Here is a 22,355-nt window from a genome sequence, read left to right as displayed (position 1 = left end):
GATTACAGGGATCTGACCTGGATTCAGAATATCGATTGCTTTCTTGATGACATCCATGGAGTGACGAATCATTGCCACAGATTTTGCCTGGTCATAGAAGAGAGGCAGCAATGAAGTTAAGGCCACACTACACTCTGGTTCTTCTGGAATAGACTGCTTGCTGGCATGGTATCCAGCCCATGATACTGTCTCGTCTCCCTTAAGTGGTGTGTCAGATAGCACTGTCTTCTCCATCTGCTCCAGCCACCTGTCAAAATGCAAGATAATGAACACAATTAAGAACAAACAAGTCCACACAAGTTAACAAGTCTTGGTTATTTAGGTACACATATAACTGTCCACAGTTCAAACACAATAATCAGTTAACTGTACTCAATCTGCATTGCTTCAGGGATGAGTTGGCAGTTGCTTTTGTTGGGACCCGCTAGCTTGGGTACAGGTGGGTCACATTTACCCAGAACAACAGGAGGTACGATGGTGTATGACTGTGGCAGGTGTGCATCTGTTGTTGATGTGTCATCTGGGTTTACCCGTTGAACTCCACGGCTATCGCTATTTGGGTGCTGGAAAAGTGAAATGCCAGTGCCATGGAAGGAGTCGTGGGCACTTGTTGAACTGGGGTTATGATCAATGTTATCCACTGCCCCAGTTGTGAAGAGGTCACTTTTTAGCTCAGGGGGGCAAACTGTACCCTCATTTTGGAAGAAACGGCAGATTCTGTTCCCCAAGTCCGTGGAGATGCTAAGCACCCTGTCATAGGAGATCGAGAGACCCAGGTTGAACATAGTATCAACCAGGTCTCTTTTTCGAGTCTTTGTGTGGATAAGGGTGCCCAGGTACACAGGCAGGGGAGTCTCCCGATTGTGACTGTGCCTCGTGGACGTGGTAGTACTGCTACTCTCTCTGCGGCGTGAGTAACTGTTGAACATAAGGAGTTGTGAGATTGTGAGAGTAGGTGTTGATACCGACGAGTGGCTTGACTGCTCTTGGATGTTAGGACCATTCAAGATCATAGAAACTAGTGATACAAGCGAATTAGGTACCGAATGTTCTTGGCAGTGGGCTTCAAATGAACCACTAAATGTTGAGTTCATTTTCAACATGTCTCTACGAACTATATTTGCGGCTCTAGCAAGACAAACTCCATCACTGTCAGTGTCGTGATCACATGCCTTCTGAAGGGCTGAGCCAACATCCTGGTTGAAAGCAAGCAGAATATCTCGACCGGACATGTGCTCCTCTAGGTCTGGAAAATATGTCATGATTCGATCTTTGAGTTTGGTGGAGTGGACACGCCTGGTCAAGACTGTTCCAAGCTGTTCCAGCCTGGTGGTGTATAGTCTTGCTAGGTCTACCAGCTTGAACACTGGTGTCACAAGAGCATCTGTGCGGGCATCATCGATGTAGGACACTAGCTCTCCAAGTGCTATACCGTGATTGATATCATCTTGTTCATTCAGTGTTGTGCTTGTGGCCCTTGCTTTGTTATAAAGTGACACCAGACACTTCACGTGGTACTGTGCATCTTGTGCTATAAGGTCACCTGCACTCAGTTTAGCAAGAAGTGCCTGATCTCCTAGTTTCAGGGCAGCTGTCCTGACATGTTTATCGAGGTCGAAGGTGGAAGCTTTTCGCAGAGAATTAGTACCCGCTGGTTTGTCACAAAAGAAACACTTTTCAGGCTGTGGCTGTGTGTGGTCTACATGTACTCTGTGACGGGTGTACTTTCTTGAGACACTTGCGGTTTCTTCACTAGACGTTTCTCTTTTTTGTGCCCGATGCAGTTCAGTTTTGTTGTATTTCAGTCTGCATGAATCATGCCACTTAGCCTTGTGGCTCTGGAAGGTTGACTGGATACCTTCACCATCGTCCAGGCGGGACAGTTCTAGAGATTTTGGCAGGCAGCCCATCTGGCTGAAGGTTAGGAGATAATCTGCAAGAGTTTGGTATCCGGACCCTGTGGTTCGCTTGGAATCAGCTGGACAGGCAAGGGCCTCATCGGTGACCTCCTGACATAACACACACTTCTCCCAATCTGTCAGATAAGGCATGTTTGTTCCAGATGTACTAGGGCTTTGGGGGTCTAATAGCTTGAAATTTTTGTTGGCCATTGTCAATTAAGCATTATCCACCACCACCATCCAATCAATATACAAATTGGGAACCAAATCTAGGTAGCTACTACAGTCAATGAGCGAAGGTGCAGTGCAGTCGAGTTATCATCTGAAAAAGAAATACATACATTATCTATCTATAATTCCAGTAATCTCTGTGTGTATGTTTGTATGTATGTATGTATGTATGTATGTATGTTTGTCTGTGACCGCTGTTTCTCGACAACTACCGGTCCGATATACTTGAAACTTGCCAGGTATATTGCTGGGGACCCGAGGATGTGCCTTTTCAAGGTTTCATATTAATCGGACAAGTAGTTACCGAGCTATGTCCAAAAAACGATTCAACCAATCAGAGAGCAGCGAGCTATCACGTGTGCCGAACGTGCCGAACAGACTCTGCCTCGGACGGCACATTTGAGAGCGTATTCATTTATTTCACGTTGGCAAACTATGTTGGCGTTAAACTATGTTTTAAAACTAATTAAAACTAATTTGCGATTCATCGTAACTGCGATTTGCGACCTTCCGGACAGTGAAGACTTCACTTCCGGCAGCCAATCACAGAACGAGCCGAGCCGAGCGCGTGCGCCATTACGGTTCGTAATTCGATTTCTTCCGGAGAAAATAATAATTTCTCGATTTTTTATGCGCATTATTTCTCCCAATTCAGTCAGAGCGAAGGGCGGAAGCGAAGAGCGTTGTTTTTTTTGTTTACGGGCGTACGGGCGGGGTAGAGCGTACGGGTAGCGTTTTTTTTTTTTTTGGCAAGGAACGGGCACCCACGTACGGGCATGCCCTAGTTATCATAAATATAGTAATTCGCTTTCGTAACTTTTCACTAGCCTTGCATTGTTCCTTATAGTCACCTAGTCTATGATAGGAAAGTTCATAAAGCTACATCAAAGTTGTTCATATAAAGGTATTGAACCAAAATTACACCCAGGAGAAATCAGATAGTCATGCAAAGTTAAATAATTAAACCGCTAGACCAGTCCTGTCTATTGCAATGGTAAACCATTTGTTCTGCCCCTTATAGGCCACCGTAGATTCCAATTTTGAACCCAGTATGAAGGTATTGCATAGCATGTACATGACAATTTATAATATGCTCATTACATTGTGTTTCAATAGCAGCACAAATGACAAGTCTGAAATAATAGGTAAATATGTCCTTCTTAGCCGCCATTTTGTAAAATGGCCGCCATTTTGGGCCAAGGAGAAATCTGGAATGCCCCTACATCCAAATTTCACTGTAAGGGTATGCCCTAACTGTGTGCCAAGTTTCATGCTTGTATCATCAAAGGCACAATTCTACCACAATTCTTCACATATCTGCCGGACTATTAGGCTATGAGCCAGACCCCCCAAATTGACCGGTCGGTACCATACAGATGGAGTGATTTTTATTTTATATTTTTGTGATTTTTAGCGATAGCAGTTGACCGGCTCATTGTGATTTTTAGCAAGATATATGTCCCTAGATATGAAAAAAAAGTGATAGCAGTGTATAACTCTCGGCCATCTCTGTGTTATCACCCGAAATATTATTATACGCCCGCTTCGCTTCGCCAAAACATGTGATATTTGCTAAAATTGGAATAAATATGTTTTTAAGGACCACAGAGTGCCGAGATCGAGATCGAGATCGTATTTGTTCGAGAGATCATGATAAACCTAGAGTGTGGAGCAAGTTTGCATGCATTGTGAAATATAATGTAGCTGATGTTACAAGCCTACTTTAGGATACTAGCTAATACCAAAAATTACACTGAGATACCAAAAGTAGGAGACGAATAAACCTAAAATGTTCAAAAGCTATGTTTCGTTCCAAAATATCAAAATTAGGGGGTATGGTTGAACATATTTTGAACTTTGCCAAAATATGTGCCCCAAACAACCACCATATTACAAAGTAATGATATATTCCAATGCAGTGGTTCCTTGCGAAGATTTTGAGGGGTCAAATGTTACTCTGGGAGTTTTCATTTTTGAAATATTGACAAAAATGTACAATGTGAATTCTGAACTCGAAGCGATTTCGACCACTTTTTCACTAAATTTAACATATGTTTTGTCATTATATCAATATTTTGATAAATAACCCCCACAAATGTTCTATATTTATATTTTATATATTAGTTGACATCCAGTATGCAAATTATTGGCACTCTGTGGTCCTTAAAAACATATTTATTCCAATTTTAGCAAATATCACATTTTTTGGCGAAGCGAAGCGGGCGCATAATAATATTTCGGGTGATAACACAGAGATGGCCGAGAGTTATACACTGCTATCACTTTTTTTTCATATCTAGGGACATATATCTTGCTAAAAATCACAATGAGCCTTACTCCATCTGTATGGTACCGACCAACCCCCTTGGCTCATAGCCTATATGGTTTATTAGTACTTCGGCTCTGAATTTGGCAAATTGTAAGGAATGTCGTCCGACCGCGCATGCGCACAGAGGAAGGAGTGATGTCATTGTTTTTGTCTGTCTTCTTGTTTGGCAGCCAAACAAAATTGAAAATCATTTTAAAGAGGAAACTTACTGTCTTTAGGGACATGCTAAAGAACACAAACAACAGGCATGAATAACTAATTAAACGTGTTAAATAAGGTGGTGTAAAAGACCATACATCAACGGCAGGAAACTTCACAAAAAAGTTTTCCATTTTTTTTGTACAACCTTTAAAACTTTTATTTTATTTCAATTGGATTATATACTTGAACACGAGAACACAAATCACATTGTTGGCACTTCCAAATACCTCCAGTTTATCAGTACTTTGGGGCAAATATTACGACATTTTACACATCTCGACCAATAAAATTTGCCGCTCGTGTCTGCGTTGGGGAATATCGAGATTCAGACAAAATGGCGGCAAAATATGAAAACGATATGGTGCTCCAACGGAAAACATGAGTTTAAAAGACACTTCTACGTCCTTTTTCTCAAGAGTGAGTGGAGTCCGGTGCCATTTGAACTCTCCAGTTACCCTCGCCTGAGGCGAGGACATTGCATTTGAGTCCGTTTGTCTGTCTGTCTGTCTGTCTGTCTGTCCGCACAGAATAAATATGATTTTCCCTGCAACCATTGGTCTGATCGACAGGACATTTTCACCATAGGTGCAACTCCACCTGTAGAAAGGCAGCAGCTCTGCCTTTGACACATCCGTCCAGAGAGAGCACACTGTTCCAGAAGTGCTGGTCTTTGCCTCGGTGTTCATTGGCAAACGTTAGTCTTGCCCTGATGTTCTTTCTGGAGAGGAAATCCTCTCCAAGAGGTTCTGTCCGATTTGGCGAGATCTCGCGAGATCATGGCGAGGTCACGTCTTTTCGAAGCTGTCCCATGCGCTCACGCTTTCGAAGCTAAGTGATTTTTCTCAATTGTGGTTTTGTCGAGACTGTATCTATCTTTCGGTGCATGTACCTATAGCGTATCTTTTGGAAAATTTTCGGTGCTAATTTTTCGTACATGTATACACAATCGTCGGTGAATGCGTATCGAGTATTCTGCGGCCTAGTTCTCGTAGGCTTGGCTACCGTACCGTCTCCGACCTTGTGGTTTTGTTTTTCTCAGCGATTCGTCGAATCCGCTGCAATTATTTTCGTTCACTGTTGCGTCCCAGTCGTTCACCCCGTACCTCCTTGTTTAATATCTCTGCTCACAAAAAAAAAAAAAAAACCCCAAAAAAATATTTCCTTCCCAGGTCTTATTCGTTTATTTGTTGTTCTTATATGTTCGTTCGTTCTTAGTACGCGATCACGTGGTGATAAATGTATAATCTCTCCCCTGAACAACTATTTTCTCTCATATATTATAACAACCTTTTCTTCTTTTCCTACAAAAGGATGCTTTCGTCTTGCTCACCAAATCTATTCATTCCAAAAAATATATATAATACCATCTCTTACAGTTCCTCCTTTCTACATTCCCTAAACTATCCAGAACTCCACCCCTCCTTCAGTGTCCTCAAACGTATTTTTGACTCGAAGGTCTCAAACTCATTTTGCAAAAAATGTTCGTTTCCCATGAATCGTACACTTTCTAAAATCCAATCTCACCCCTCCCCTCCAAATCTTCCCCATCACCCCTTCCCTCAAAAACTTCCCCATCATCCCTCCCCTTCAAAACTTGCCCATCACCCCTCCCCTCCAAATCCACCCCCTTGCCCCTCCCCTCCAAATCTTCCCCATCACCCATCTCTTTCAAATATTCCCCCTTGCCCCTCCCCTCCAAATCTTCCCCATCACCCATCTCTTTCAAATCTTCCCCCTTGCCCCTTCCCTCCCCTCCCTCCTAAACACCCCCCACACCCCTCCCCTCCGATACTCTCCCTCGCTCCTCCCCTCCGAGACTCCCCTCTCACCCCTCCTCAAAGCATCCTCCCTGCTTCTTCCCCCTTCCAACTTTCACCTTCATCTCCCCCAACCTTCTGCCTCGCTCTTCCCCCTCCTCAAATAACACCTCACTGTGCCTCACCCAATCTCCATCAAACCTTTTGTCCACCCCATTCTTCCCTTTCTCCAAGCTATTCTGAAATCTCTGAAATCTCTGACACACCTTCAACAGCTCTCCCTACCTCTTCCTCCTCTTCCACATCTTACCCTACCCCTCCCCCCCCTGTTCTGGACCCGATGTTCCCCCTTCCTCTTCATTAACGGTATGGACCTCAAACATCCGGGGCCTCCGCTCAAACTTGACTGATCTCTCCATACAGGTTGCTTCTGACAAACCAGATGTGATCTGCTTAACAGAAACTTTCCTCCTTCATGATGTCTCTGATGCCTTGGTATCTCTCCCAGGTTACTCCCTCCTCCGGTATGATAGACCTGAGCCTCGTCCTGGAGGTGGGGTTGCTATCTTTATAAAAAACTCTCTTCCTCACTCGCCCTCCACTGCCCTCTCTCCACCTCACCCCCAGGAATACCTTTGGCTACGGCTTCCCCTTCGCTCCCACCTTGTGTTCATATGTGTGTTGTACCGTCCACCAAACAGCGATGACTCCATCTACATCTCGCTGTCTGATAATATGGACCAACTTCTATCTACCCATCCCAACTCTCTCTTCCTCATATGTGGTGATTTCAATTGTCACCATGCCAGTTGCCTGGGTGTGGGTACCTCTCTCACCAGCCACGGCTCTTCAGCAAAGGACTTCTGCGACTCACTAGGACTGATACAATCTGTCAATTTCCCAACCCGGATCTCAGTCAACGGAGCATCTTCTCTTCTGGATTTGGTTATGACAAACTTCCCTGAAAATGTCTGCTGCTCTTCTTCTGCTCCAATCGGCTCATCTGATCATGTGCTTGTCAAAGTGGACATCTCTCTGACCATTCTCAGAGAGCCTCCTCAGCGTCGACGAGTCTGGCATTTCACTCAGGCCAACTGGCACGGTCTTCAAGCAGCCATCAATCATCTGGACTGGTCTCCCATCTCTACCGCCTCTGACATCAACTCATCCTGGGAATTCTTTCAAAGTAAATTGCTCTCTCTCATGCACAGATTTATCCCATCTCGTCTTCAGTTGTCATACCCTTCCTCCCGTTCATGGTACACGGAATCTTGTGGTGAGGCTGTTGCCCTGAAACAACTTGCTTTCGTCTCCCGGAAAGCAAATCCAACGGAAGGAAATCTCATTTCCTTTCACAAAGCCCGAAACAAGTGTGTGTCCACCCTCAGGAGAGCCAGGAAACAATATCTCACCGTTCTCAAGACCGAACTCTCTTGTCTGTCTCCCTCTTCCAAATCCTGGTGGCGTCTGGTCAAATCTGTTTCTGGTGTTTGTTCCCCCTCCATCCCCTCCCTCACCTCAAACGGCTTAACGCCTGACTCCGCACGTGAAAAAGCTGAATGCCTCAACTCTGTGTTTGCCTCTAAATCTTGTGTCCCAAACCCATCCCTCTCTGTACCCACCATACCCAGTCGTACCCAGCTGCTCCTGGACTCTGTGTCCTTTCCTCCTGACAAGGTGGAAAAGTTTCTGTCAACCCTCGACTCTGATTCTGCAACTGGTCCTGACGGCATCAGCCCACGGGTCCTAAAATCATGTCCTTCCGCTCTTTCACTCCCTCTTTCTGTTCTCTTCACCCTCTCCTTTGCTCAAGGTCATCTGCCATCTGCTTGGAAATCAGCCAACATCACCGCTTTGCACAAAAAAGGTGCAAAAACAGATCCCAGCAACAACAGACCAATCAGCCTTCTCCCAATTATCAGCAAAGTCATGGCATCCATCATTGCTTCAGATATGAAATCTTTCCTCTTCTCAAATGGCTTGATCTCTGATCATCAATTTGGTTTCAGACCTGGTCACTCTACTCTGGACATGCTGCTTCTGCTTTCTCAACAATGGATGGAGGTCCTCAACGCCAAACAGGAAATTAGAGCTGTCTCCCTTGACATTTCACGTGCCTTCGATACGGTCTGGCACCCTGCTCTGCTCACCAAACTCTCCTCCTTTGGTATCCATGGAAATCTCCACGCATGGCTGGCGGACTTCCTCTCTGGTCGTAGTCAACGTGTGGCCCTGAATGGGTTTCTCTCATCTCCTCCTCCTGTTCAGGCTGGAGTTCCCCAAGGTAGTGTTCTGGGCCCTGTGCTTTTCCTGGTCTTCATCAATGATCTCTCTGACTCTCTTGAAAATCCTCTCTATCTCTTTGCTGACGACTCTACTCTCTGTCGCTCCATTCCTCATCCCTCAGATCGGCAGACTGCAGCCTCCTCACTCTCTGCAGACCTGGACAAAATCACAGACTGGGCAAACAAATGGAACATGTCTTTCAATCCTGATAAATCTCACACTCTTACGATGTCTCTCCGAAAAGACCGACTGGAAAACCCTCCCATCCACTTTCTGAATAATCCTCTCCAAGAAGTTCTGTCACTCAAGCTTTTGGGTCTCACTATTTGCCATGATCTTTCCTGGGAAAACCACATTTCAAATCTGGCCTCCAAAGCCAGTCGCCGACTGGGCATCCTCCGTCGTGTGAAGTCCTTCCTTGACACACCTGAGCTCCTCACCACATACAAGGCTTTCATCCACAGCTCTATGGAATACTGCTCTCCCCTCTGGTCTGGTGCTCCTGCCTCACACCTAGCCCGTCTTCACGCTGTTGAAACCAAAGCGTTCAGAATCATTGGAATCTCCCGCGATGAAGCTAACTCCAAGGGCCTTTCACTCACTCACCGCAGGCAGGTTGGTGGTTTTTCCGTCTTCTACCGACTCCTCTCTGGCCTTGCCCCCCCAGCCCTCTCTGTGCTCTGTCCCCCAAATATTCCTACAGGTCGCACAAGATCTGCCTGCAACCCTCTTATGGTTAAACTGCCAAAATCAAGACTTTCTGCTCACCTTCACTCCTTCATTCCTCTTTTCTCCCGCCTCTGGAACAAACTCCCTCACTCTCTTCAATCCCACTCTACCCTCCAGGTCTTTAAAACAGCTGTTCACCACCATCTCTTATCCTCCCCCATCCAAAACCTTGATCTTTTCTACCCCCGCTAATTTCGGTCCCCATGTGTTTTATACCTCTCCCCCCCCCCACCCCCCTCCCCTTCCCACGCCTCCTGCCCCCAAGCCCTCTCCCTCCCACACTTCTCCCTGCTCTCAAATGTTGTGGTTGTGTGCTTCCCCTTCTCTCCCCATCTTGGCTTCCGCTCCCTCTTTTGTATATTTTGTTTGTCTGGTTGATTTGTTTGTGAAATAAATGTTAGCTCTTTCACGAGCCTCGATTCGGTATACAAAAAAAAAGAAAAAAAAAAAGAAAGGTATACTTCTGGCACACCTCCCATGTAGATCAAATTTGTGCAGCCTCTTTCTCATGGTAGACTCGTGCACTTTGACATCAACAGTGGCAAGAGCTACCATCAAAAGGTGACATTCTGGGGTTCTTAGAGACTTCTTTCAGCATCTTGCGGTCTGCTCTCGGGCTGAACTTGCTGGGGCGGCCTGGCCTGAACAAGTTGGCAGTTGTTTGGAATCTTCTCCACTTGTAGATGATCTTAAGGACAGTCGAATGATCGATTTCAAATTGTTTGGAGATCTTTTTAAATCCCTTCCCAGACTCGTCGGCATCTATAACCTTCTTTCTGAAGGCCTCAGAGAGCTCTTTTGATCTCGTCATGGTGACGCCGTGCACTTCAACAACAAAGAGCAAACCAAACGAAATGTCTGAGGTTTAAATAAGACAGGTTCCTCCAAGATACTCTCTAACGATGTTCTAATCATTTGCACCTGAGCTGGTGCACCTGATTCTAATTTTAGGTATTTGAAGTAGTGAAAAGTGTAGGGGTAACTTACTTTTTCCTCATGTGAAATTTGCATTTATGTTTATTTAAATTATACAATGGACTACAAAATGTAAATGTTTCATGATATTTGTGTTATTATATCACCTTTATCTCTCAATATTGTTGAAATGAAGATCAAATAGCTGTATGTTGAAATATGTTGAAAAAGTGAAAACTTTACATGGGGTGTACTTACTTTTTTATGTGACTATAAAACATAAAACATATGATAAAGGGAGCGGGAGACAAGATGGAGAGCAGGGACATCGGGAGATCTGTGGGAGGGAAAGGGTTTGGGGGGAAGAAGCATGGATAGAAGGAGGGGGGCGTGGGAGATGTTAAAAAACACATAGTAAAACTAGGACTTCCAGGAAAGAAGTTGGAATAAAAAAAAAAGTGGATCTGTGGTGAATTAACGGGGGTAAAAAAGATCAAGGTTTTGGATGGGAAAAGATAAGAGATGGTGGTGAACAGCTGTTTTAAAGACCTGGAGGGAGGAGTGGGATTGAAGAGAGTGTGGGAGTTTGTTCCAGAGGCGGGAGAAAAGAGGAATGAAAGAGGGAAGGTGAGCAGAGAGCCGAGATTTTGGCAGTTCTTGATTTTTTGAGATTTTTTTTTTTTTTTTTTTTTTTGTATACAAGATCGAGGCTCGTGAAAGAGCGAACATTAATCACACAGAAAGACAAACCGACACATAAAACATATAACATCGGGAGCGGTAGACAAGATGGGGAGAGAGGGGGAAGGACACAAACACAACATTTGAGAGCAGGGACCGAGAGACATGGAGACATCGAGAGATCTGAGAGAGGGCGAGGGCTTTGGGGGGGGGGGGGGGGCATGGGAAGGGGGCGGTGGGAGAGGTATAAAACATATGGACACTGCCAGGACTTCCAGGAAAGAAGTTGGAATTTCAAACAAGGTGGATCTGGGGTGAATTAGCGGGGGTAGAAAAGATCAAGGTTTTGGATGGGGGAAGATAAGAGATGGTGGTGAACAACTGTTTTAAAGACCTGGAGGGAGGAGTGGGATTGAAGGGAGTGAGGGAGTTTGTTCCAGAGGCGGGAGAAAAGAGGAATGAAAGAGTGAAGGTGAGCAGAGAGCCGAGATTTCGGCAGTTTAACCATCAGAGGGTTGCTGGCAGATCTTGTGCGACCTGTAGGAATATTTGGGGGACAGAGCACAGAGAGAGCTGGGGGTGCAAGGCCGGAGAGGAGTCGGTAGAAGACAGAAAGACCACCTACCTGCCTGCGGTGAGTGAGTGAAAGGCCCTCAGAGATAGCTTCATCGCGGGAGATTCCAATAATTCTGAAAGCTTTGGTTTCAACAGCGTGAAGCCGAGCTAGGTGTGAGGCAGGAGCACCGGCCCATAGGGGAGAACAGTATTCCATTGAGCTGCGGATGAAAGCCTTGTATGTGGTGAGGAGCTCAGGTGTGCCGAGGAAGGACTTCGCACGACGGAGGATGCCCAGTCGGCGACTGGCTTTGGAGGCCAGCTTGGAAATGTGGTTTTCCCAAGAAAGATCATGGCAGATAGTGAGACCCAAAATCTTGAGCGACAGAACTTCTTGGAGAGGATTGTTGAGAAAGTAGATGGGAGGGTTGTCCAGTCGATCTTTTCGGAGAGACATAGTAAGAGTGTGAGATTTGTCAGGATTGAAAGACATGTTCCACTTGTTTGACCAGTCTGTGATTTTGTCCAAGTCTTCAGAGAGTGAGGAGGCAGCAGACTGCCGATCTGAGGGAAGAGGAATGGAGCGGCAGAGAGTGGAGTCATCTGCAAAGAGATAGAGAGGATTTTCGAGAGAGTCAGAGAGATCATTGATGAAGACCAGAAAAAGCACGGGGCCCAGAACACTGCCTTGGGGAACTCCAGCCTGAACAGGAAGAGGAGATGAGAGAAACCCATTCAGGGCCACACGTTGACGACGACTAGAGAGGAAGTCCGCCAGCCATGCGTGGAGATTTCCATGGATACCAAAGGAGGAGAGTTTGGTGAGCAGAGCGGGGTGCCAGACCGTGTCGAAGGCACGTGATATGTCGAGGGAGACAGCTCTAATTTCCTGTTTGGCATTGAGGACCTCCATCCATTGTTGAGACAGCAGAAGCAGCATGTCCAGAGTAGAGTGACCTGGTCTGAAACCAAATTGATGATCAGAGATCAAGCCATTGGAGAAGAGGAAAGATTTCATATCCGAAGCAATGATGGATTCCATGACTTTGCTGATAATTGGGAGAAGGCTGATTGGTCTGTAGTTGCTAGGATCTGTTTTTGCACCTTTTTTGTGCAAAGCGGTGATGTTGGCTGATTTCCAAGCAGATGGCAGTTGACCTTGAGCAAAAGAGAGGGTGAAGAGAACAGAGAGAGGGTGAGATAGAGCAGCAGAGCAGGATTTTAGGACCCGTGGTCTGATGCCGTCGGGTCCAGTTGCAGAATCAGAGTCGAGGGTTGACAGAAACTTTTCCACCTTGTCAGGAGGAAAGGACACGGAGTCCAGGAGCAGCAGGGTACGACTGGGTATGGTGGGTACAGAGAGGGATGGGTTTGGGACACAAGATTTAGAGGCAAACACAGAGTTGAGGCATTCAGCTTTTTCACGTGCGGAGTCAGCTGTGTAGCCGTTTGAGGTAAGGGAGGGGATGGAGGGGGAACAAACACCAGAAACGGATTTGACCAGACGCCACCAGGATTTGGAAGAGGGAGACAGATAAGAGAGTTCGGTCTTGAGAACGGAGAGATATTGTTTCCTGGCTCTCCTGAGGGTGGACACACACTTGTTTCGGGCTTTGTGAAAGGAAATGAGATTTCCTTCCGTTGGATTTGCTTTCCAGGAGACGAAGGCAAGTTGTTTCTGGGCAACAGCCTCACCACAAGATTCCGTGTACCATGGACGGGAGGAAGGGTATGACAACTGAAGACGAGATGGGATAAATCTGTGCATGAGAGAGAGCAATTTACTTTGGAAGAATTCCCAGGATGAGTTGATGTCAGAGGTGGTAGAGATGGGAGACCAGTCCAGATGATTGATGGCTGCTTGAAGACCGTGCCAGTTGGCCTGAGTGAAATGCCAGACTCGTCGACGCTGAGCAGGCTCCCTGAGGATGGTCAGAGAGATGTCCACTTTAACAAGGACATGATCAGATGATCCGATCGGAGCAGAAGAAGAGCAGCAGACATTTTCAGGGAAGTTAGTCATAACCAAGTCCAGAAGAGAAGATGTTCCGTTGACTGAGATCCGGGTCGGGAAATTGACAGATTGTGTCAGTCCCAGTGAGTCGCAGAAGTCCTTTGCTGAAGAGCCATGGCTGGTGAGAGAGGTACCCACACCCAGCCAACTGGCATGGTGACAATTGAAATCACCACATATGAGGAAGAGAGAGTTGGGATGAGTAGATAGAAGTTGGTCCATATCATCAGACAGCGAGATGTAGATGGAGTCATCACTGTTTGGTGGACGGTACAACACACATATGAACAAGAGGTGGGAGCGAAGGGGAAGCCGTAACCAGAGGTATTCCTGGGGGTGAGGTGGAGAGAGTGCAGTGCAGGGCGAGTGAGGAAGAGAGTTTTTGATAAAGATAGCAACCCCGCCTCCAGGACGAGGCTCAGGTCTATCATACCGGAGGAGGGAGTATCCCGGGAGAGATACTATGGAATCAGAGACATCATAAAGGAGGAAAGTTTCTGTTAAGCAGATCACGTCTGGTTTGACAGAAGCAACCTGTATGGAGAGATCAGTTAAGTTTGAACGAAGGCCCCGGATGTTTGAGGTCCATACCGTTAATGAAGAGGAAGGGGGAGCATCAGATACAGAACAGGGGGGAGGAGGGGTAGGGTAAGATGTGGAAGAGGTGGAAGAGATAGGGAGAGCTGTTGAAGGTGTGTCAGAGATTTCAGAATAGCTCGGAGAAAGGGAAGGATGGGGCGGACAAAAGGTTTGATGGTGATTGGGTGAGCCACAATGAGGTGTTATTTGAGGAGGGGGAAGAGCGAGGCAGAAGGTTGGGGGAGATGGAGGTGAGAGTTTGAAGGGGGAAGAAGCGGGGAGGACGCTTTGAGGAGGGGGAGTGAGAGGGGGGAAATTGAGAAGCAATGAGGGTGGGGAGATTTGAAGGGGAGGGGTGAAGGGGGAGTTTGGGAGGGAAGGGACAAGGGGAGGGATTTGAAAGGGATGGGATATGGGGGAGATTTGGAGGGGAGGGGTGAGGCAGGAGTCTAGGAGGGGAGGGGCGAGGGGGCGTCTTGGCGGGGAGGGGTGAGGGGGTAGTTTAGGAGGGAGGGGGCAAGGGGGGAGATTTGAAAGGGATGGGTGATGGGGAAGATTTGGAGGGGAGGGGTGATGGGAAAGATTTGGAGGGGAGGGGTGAGATTGGATTTTTGAAAGTGTACGATTTATGGGAAACGAACATTTATTGCGAAATGAAATTTTGTTCTCAAACAAACAAACACACAAACATACAGAGAAACAGACAAATAGACAGGGGTGAAAACATAACCTCCATCCACCTTTGGTGGCTGAGGTAAAAGGTGAAACAAACCGGCTCTTCTTGCGGGTCACGCCGGTACAGGTAGAATGCCCCAGAATGTCCGACAATAAAACTGAAAACATGTTGAAGTGACTCTCTGAGCTTATTGTTCATGGAGGCAAAATAATTACATCACAATATAATTATTTCAATGGAATTCATTTCAATAGGGTAAAAAAATAAAAGGCAACAACACATATGGACAATTACATGTGTGTGTGCAGTGTACATATTATTATGCCTCCACCGACGAAATCACCGGAGACATGTTTCTGGGTTGTCCGTCCTTGATAGGTTTTCGTTACCGCGATAACTTGAGAACGGCTGAAGGGATCGAAGTCAACCTTGGTGTAGGTACGTATAATGAGGTAAAGATGAACGGATTCCATTTTGGGGTCAAGAGGTCAAAGGTCATGTGAGGTAAAAATCCTGTTACCGCGATAACTTGTGAACCAACGATGGGGATTTTGACCTTCAGTACTTGAGTGGCCCAGCCAAAGCCCAGACTTGAATCCCATGGAGAATCTGTGGAAACACTTGGGGATTGCTGTTTACCGATGCTCGCTTGAGAAAATCTGCGAGGAAGAATGGGACAAACTCCCCAAATCCGGACAAGACTCAAAGCTGATACAGACAAACCCAAGAAGAGTCGAAGCTGTAATCACTACCAAAGGCGCTTCCACGAAGTATTCACTCAGGGTGTTGAATACTTATGTAGATTAAATATTTCTGTAAATACATTATGTTAATATATTATAATTAATAATATTAATATTCAATTAAATATTTTAATATTAAATATTATTATTAAATTATAATATTAAATAATATTATAGCATGAAATATTATAATATTTGAATATTATAATATATTATCTATATAATAATAGCGTAAGGACTCGACTTTGTTATCCCTTTTACGCCGCACCCAGTGACCCGATGCCCACGGCACTAATGGATTTACGATCTACGAACCGCGCTCTTTGTTTATCACGTACAGCCATACTCGAAAAATCTGAATTAGCTGACGTTGGGCCCAAAAGCATCCGATTAACTACCGATACGACGCCATCTTACGACGCCATCGTATTGGCGTCTGCTGGGTGAAGGCGAAGCGAGCCGTCTGCTGATTGGACAGGCGAAGGCAAAAGCAAGCCGTCCACTGAGTGGACAATCCAGAGCATGCATTTGTGCCGGTGTCAGCGATCGTTGTTCATATACGCACTCTTCATTCTCATCTTTCTTCCTAACTCTTACTCGGACAAGCAAATCCCCTATGCCATCCATAATGGTACACTCTATCCATACACCACATCCTCCCTTCCGTGGATGTTCCACGAGTTACGGCTAGTTATACAGTAATATCATAATATTATAATATATATTTTAATATTATTATAATATTATAATATTATAATATTTCATAATTTCAATAATATTTCAAAATGTGGCTAACCCCCGCTCTAGCAGGGAAAATGGCCTTTAAAATGCATGTTGTTGTTGTATATTATAATATTAAATTATTAAAATAAATATTAATATAAAATTATAATATTAAATATATTATAATTAATATATTATTAATTATAATTAATAATAAATTTATGTAAATATACAAAATACCCATAATGTCAAAGTTAAATTATTTATAAAAAAAAATAATTCCACTTTGACATCATGGGTATTTTGTGTGGATCAGTGACAAAATATCTCAATTTAATCCATTTAAAATTCAGGCTCGAACAACAAAATGTGAGAAAGTCAAGGGGTGTGAATACTTTCTGAAAGCATTGTATGTGTGTGTGTGTATGTGTGTGCGTGTGTGTGTGTGTGTGTGTGTGTGTGTGTGTGTGTGTGTGTGTGTGTGTGTGTGTGTGTGTGTGTAGATTGCTCTTATTGTGCAGCATATGATTACACTTCCTGAGCAAATTACCTTAAAGGAGATGTGATGGATGTTACATCAGATTAAGCTCTTGTGAGAAGGGAGTTAATTACAAAGAAGTTCGGTGAATTAATGGTTTCAGTCAATAGGATGTGGATACAACACGCAGAGATATAATTGTCCAAATGGGCTTCTCACAAATTTGCTGGTGTATCCTTGCAAATGAAGACATTTCAATGTGATTTTTCAAGGAAATACGTGAAAACAAGCTGAGCAGAAGGCTATTTGGCCCATCACGTCTGCGAATTATCCACACCGCAATGCTCTCACATACCGTGGATCTTACCATTCGTGCAGGTAAGCCTGACCATAGTGAGCAGGGGATTTAGCCCGGGCAGCAGCACACAACGGCCTACTCATATCGACAGACCAGACTTCAACCCTCAACATCGACAGGAAGAGCAGGATTAACATTCCATTAAAATGAACGTTTGGCCCAAAAAAAAGCAATAAAAATCGCCATTAATTTCCCAACTTTTCTTGAAATCTGCCGAATGATGACCGCTCTTGAATTATGGAAAGGTGACATGTGCACCTTAAATGTGGATAAGCTCGCAAGGTAAGATTGAGCTGTCAACCTTCACTGAAAATGAACTTTTCAGAGTAAGACAAGGGCAATAACAGCACTGTTGACTTATCAAATTGGTTTGCTTAAATTCAGCCGTAGTTGGAGACCTGTTGGAGACACCTGCACTGTCTGTATCCGCTGCTCGGCATTCTCGGGACCTAAAGCTGGAGCTTATGCAACATGGCAACATGGATATTTTATAACTGCACATTGTATTCAGACTTCGATTCATCATTTATAATGCGACATTATAACAATGCAAATTTCCTTTGGTATTGCGAAACAATAATGTAAAATTTGCATGGACCAGAAGGCAATGGGCCAAGGTTGGTGGAGGCCTTAGTCCGCAACGCACCGGAATAGGCCGATCGAGCGAAGTGAGCGAAGAATCAAGGTGCAAGCCTCGGCATTTTAGGAGTTATGTGACTTGGTTGATATGAAAAAATAAATGAAAAAGCTTGTGAAATATAATGAGGGACAGCGGAAGTAATAATAATAATAATAATAATGCGTTAATTTTGTATAGCGCTTTTCAGGAAGCCCAAAGACGCTTTGACAGAGGACAAAACATAATGCATAGCAAAACATAAAAACAATTGCAAAAAACAAGAATCAATAGGGAAATATTTAAAGCAAAAGGAGGGAGAAGGAGAAGAGATAGTCAGGGGTTAAATGCTGTGGGTTGAATGTTGAATGCAGTGTTGAACAGGTGGGTCTTTATTGATGTTTTGAATGTGGTGAAAGTATGTAAGTACTTGAGTAAAACAGTCAATGGCCCTTGGGATACTGTGTGGGTGTCCGCAATGCTCTTTTCTTCACTCTACAGGTATTTGGCAGGAAGGTTGTGAGGTCACGCCACACCTGGGTTTCTGGATTCGCCTTCCACAGTATTTGAATCAAAAAATTGTCTTGATGCATCCAGGAAATGAAAGGTTCAAACAGTGAATTTCGCTTGTTTAACCGAATGATACAAATCTCACCTTTGCATGTTCATATCACTTCAAATATGTGCACATTATGTCCGTCAATAGAACAACCCAGCGTTTATGTTATTATTTACAAGTTCAAAATCGATAACACCCATCTTGACAGTACGGAAGTCGTTCAATGTCCATCTAATGCTCATGTGTCAAATTCGAGTCCAATCGCCGTTGCTAGGTGAGCGAATCGTGACGATTATAATGGCAATTGCTTTCCAGAGGAAGGTGGAGAAGGGGGGCAACAAATGCTGGAGAAGGAGGCAATGAATGCTGGAGAAGGGGGAAACAAATGCTTGAGAAGGAGGCAACAAATGTTGCAGAAGGAGGCAACAAATGTTGCAGAAGGGGGAAACAAATGCTTGAGGAAGCAACAAATGCTGGAGAAGGGGGCAACAAATGCAGGAGAAGGAGGAAATAAATGCTGGAGAAGGAAGCAGCAAATGCAGGAGAAGGAGGCAACAAATGCAGGAGAAGGAAGCAGCAAATGCAGGAGAAGGAGGCAACAAATGCTGGGGAAGGAGGAAACAAATGCTGGAGAAGGAAGCAGCAAATGCAGGAGAAGGAGGCAACAAATGCAGGAGAAGGGGGAAACAAATGCTGGAGAAGGAGGCAACAAATTCTGGAGAAGGAGTCAACAAATGCTGGAGAAGGAGGCAACAAATTCTGGAGAATGGGGAAACAAATGCTGGAGAAAGAGGCAACAAATGCTGGAGGAGGAGGCAACAAATGCTGGAGAGGGAGGAAACAAATTCTGGAGAAGGGGTAAACAAATGCTGGAGAAGGACGCAACAAATGCAGGAGAAGGAGGCACCAAATCCTGGAGAATGGGGCAACAAATGCTGGAGAAGGTGGAAACAAATGCTGGAGAAGGAGGCACCAAATGCTGGAGGAAGCAACAAATGCTGGAGAAGGTAGAAACAAATGCTGGAGAAGGAGGCACCAAATGCTGGAAGAAGCAACAAATGCTGGAGAAGGAGGCAATGAATGCAGGAGAAGGGGGAAAAATGCTGGAGAAGTAGGCAACAAATGCTTGAGAAGGGGGGCAACAAATGCTGGAGAAGTAGGCAACAAATGCTGGAGAAGGGGGAAAAATGCTGGAGAAGGGGTAAACAAATGCTGGAGAAGGGGTAAACAAATGCTGGAGAAGGAGGCAACAAATGCTTGAGAAGGAGGCAACAAATGCTGGAGAAGGGGGCAATGAATGCAGGAGAAGGGGGCAACAAATGCTGGAGAAGGAGGCAACAAATGCAGGAGAAGGGGGCAACAAATGCTGGAGAAGGAGGCAACAAATACTGGAGAAGGAGTCAACAAATGCTGGAGAAGGGGGAAACAAATGCTGAAAGTCAGCGAGCATGACATCGTGCATCACATGGTTTCAGAGTTATGACGTTTTTAAGCATAAACCTTTCAGCTCCTCCCTCATTTGTGATCCAAACGAGGGGACCCTTCACAGATATGTTCAGCATGTCAGTCTACTAAAATGTCCTTTTGGAATTTGCGATAGGTCACGTGGTTTGGCAGATATCGTGAATTAAACGAAAATATATATATTTTTAAAAGGATATCTCTTGAATCGCTTCATTGATCGACGTGAAACTTCATACTATAGTTGTAGTCATGAAGCGTAACAAGTGTGCAAAATTTCAAGATGATTGGATGTACGGTCTGGAAGCTAGAAGTTGTTATTGCGTGAAGAAGAAGAGGCTTCGAGTCTGGGCAATTAATTATTCATCACATGTACAGACATGCAGGCATCGTTTGACATGATCTCACAGGGTAATTTTAACCTTGTAGCGGTTACCGGGCACAATTCTCTTGTACCGGCCGGTGACGTAATCAGCAGGCGGTCACTCGGATTGCATACCACGCCCCGTTGAGAGGCGTGGCTTACTGTTTGAATTTGAAAGATATATTGCCGCTCGGCGTAGCCATTTTCAGTGCATTCGTGCCGAGCTCAGAATAAACAGCTCTGTGAAAATCAGCTCGTTGTCGCGTCCATATTGTTGGAGTTCGACATGAGACCACAGCTCCACATTGGTGACCTCTTTTACGAACACGGCAATGGAGTCGACCGTTGCTTTGAAACTCCCTGGCTTCTGGGAATCGCACGCGGCCATCTGGTTTGCCCAAGCGGAGTCCCAGTTCGCTCTGCGGCACATCACGGCGGACGAGATTCGCTTCCACCATGTGGTCTCTGCGCTAAACGCCGCCACCGCCTCCCGGGTCTTGAGCCTTCTACGGAGCCCGCCGACCGACGACAAGTATGGTGCACTCAAACGACTACTCCTCGGTACGTTTGACCTCACTGAGGCCGAACACGCGCGACAGCTCCTCGATCTGCCTGAGCTCGGGGAGGCTCGACCATCCGAGCGCATGGACCACATGCTCTCCCTGCTCGGCGAACACCGCCCAGATTTCCTCTTTCGCGAGCTGTTTCTCCGACAGCTACCCGGGCAGGTACGCTTAGCTTTGGCTAACTTGACAATCAAGGACCCTCGCGCCCTGGCTAAGGAAGCCGACAATTTTTTTTCAGCCGGGCAGCACTTCGGAGCGGCCGCCTGGAACCCTGGTCCGGCCGAGGCAACGCCCTCGCCACGACCGGCACTGCCACCGGCCGATTCAGCGCCCCTTGCAGCCGCGGCCGCCATGACACCCCGTCGGCTGCACTTGCCACGACCGGCGCCGCGGCCACCACCGGGGCGGACCGTGTGCTACTACCATGCCAGGTTCGGGCAGAAGGCCAGAACGTGTCGCCCACCGTGCACTTTCGGCTGGTCGGGAAACGACCAGGCCGGCGTTCGCTTCCTGCCATGAGCGTCGGCCATTCCGGCAACCTTTTGTTCATCACGGACACCGCGTCCGGGCGACGTTTCCTGTGTGATACAGGAGCTCAGGTGAGCATTATACCCGCCTCGGGGCAGGACAAGCAGGCCACGCTTTGCAGCCCTGCCTTGGTCACCGCAAACGGCTCCTCTATCCGCACCTTCGGTTCACGCAGCGTCGCACTCTGCTTCGGGGGCCAGCGTTTCGAGTGGGATTTCGTCACGGCGAACGTGCCAATGGCTTTGTTGGGTGTGGATTTTCTTTGCGCCCACGGACTTTTGGTTGACGTAAAACGTCATCGGCTCGTCAACGCAGAGACCTTCAGCTCCCTCGCTTGTTCGTTGAGCGGCTCCGCACCGACCAAGCTAGCCTGCGCACTCCCGGCCGCGGACGACTTCTCCCGCCTCCTCGCTGAGTTCCCCGCCCTCACGCTGCGGACGTTTTCGGCCGTCGCCGTCAAATACGGCGTCGAACACCACATCCCGACCACTGGTCCACCGGTCTATGCCAGGGCTCTTCGCCTCGACCCTGACCAAACTCGCCGTGGCAAAGGCGGATTTCGACACGCTGGAGCGGTTGGGCATTGTGCGGCGCTCGAACAGCGCGTGGGCCTTGCCCCTGCACATCGTACCCAAACCGGGTGGCGGATGGCGACCATGCGGCGATTATCGCCGCCTCAACGATGCCACCACCCCCGACCGGTACCAGATACCGCATATTTAGGACTTTTCCGCCCATTTGGCGGGTGGGTGATCTTCTCCAAGGTCGACCTTATTCGGGGCTACCACCAGGTACCTGTCCGGCCGGCCGACGTTCCGAAGACGGCTGTAATTACACCCTTTGGCCTCTTCGAGTTCCTCCGAATGCCGTTCGGCCTTAAGAACGCTGCCCAGGCCTTCCAGCGGCTGATGGACAGTGTGCTGCGCGATCTCACCTTTCTGTTCATCGACCTGGATGACATTCTCATCGCCAGCACTTCCCGGGCGGAGCACCTCCTTCACCTGCGCACGCTTTTTGAGCCCCTCAGCCAGCATGGCCTCATCATCAACCCGGCGAAATGCCAGTTTGGCGTGGCTGCCGTCGACTTCCTGGGACACCACATCAC

This window comes from Myxine glutinosa, chromosome 11 (assembly GCF_964187855.1).
Source record: "Myxine glutinosa chromosome 11, kmMyxGlut1.1, whole genome shotgun sequence".
In the NCBI taxonomy this organism is placed as follows: domain Eukaryota; kingdom Metazoa; phylum Chordata; class Myxini; order Myxiniformes; family Myxinidae; genus Myxine; species Myxine glutinosa.
This window is presented reverse-complemented; position numbering follows the sequence as displayed.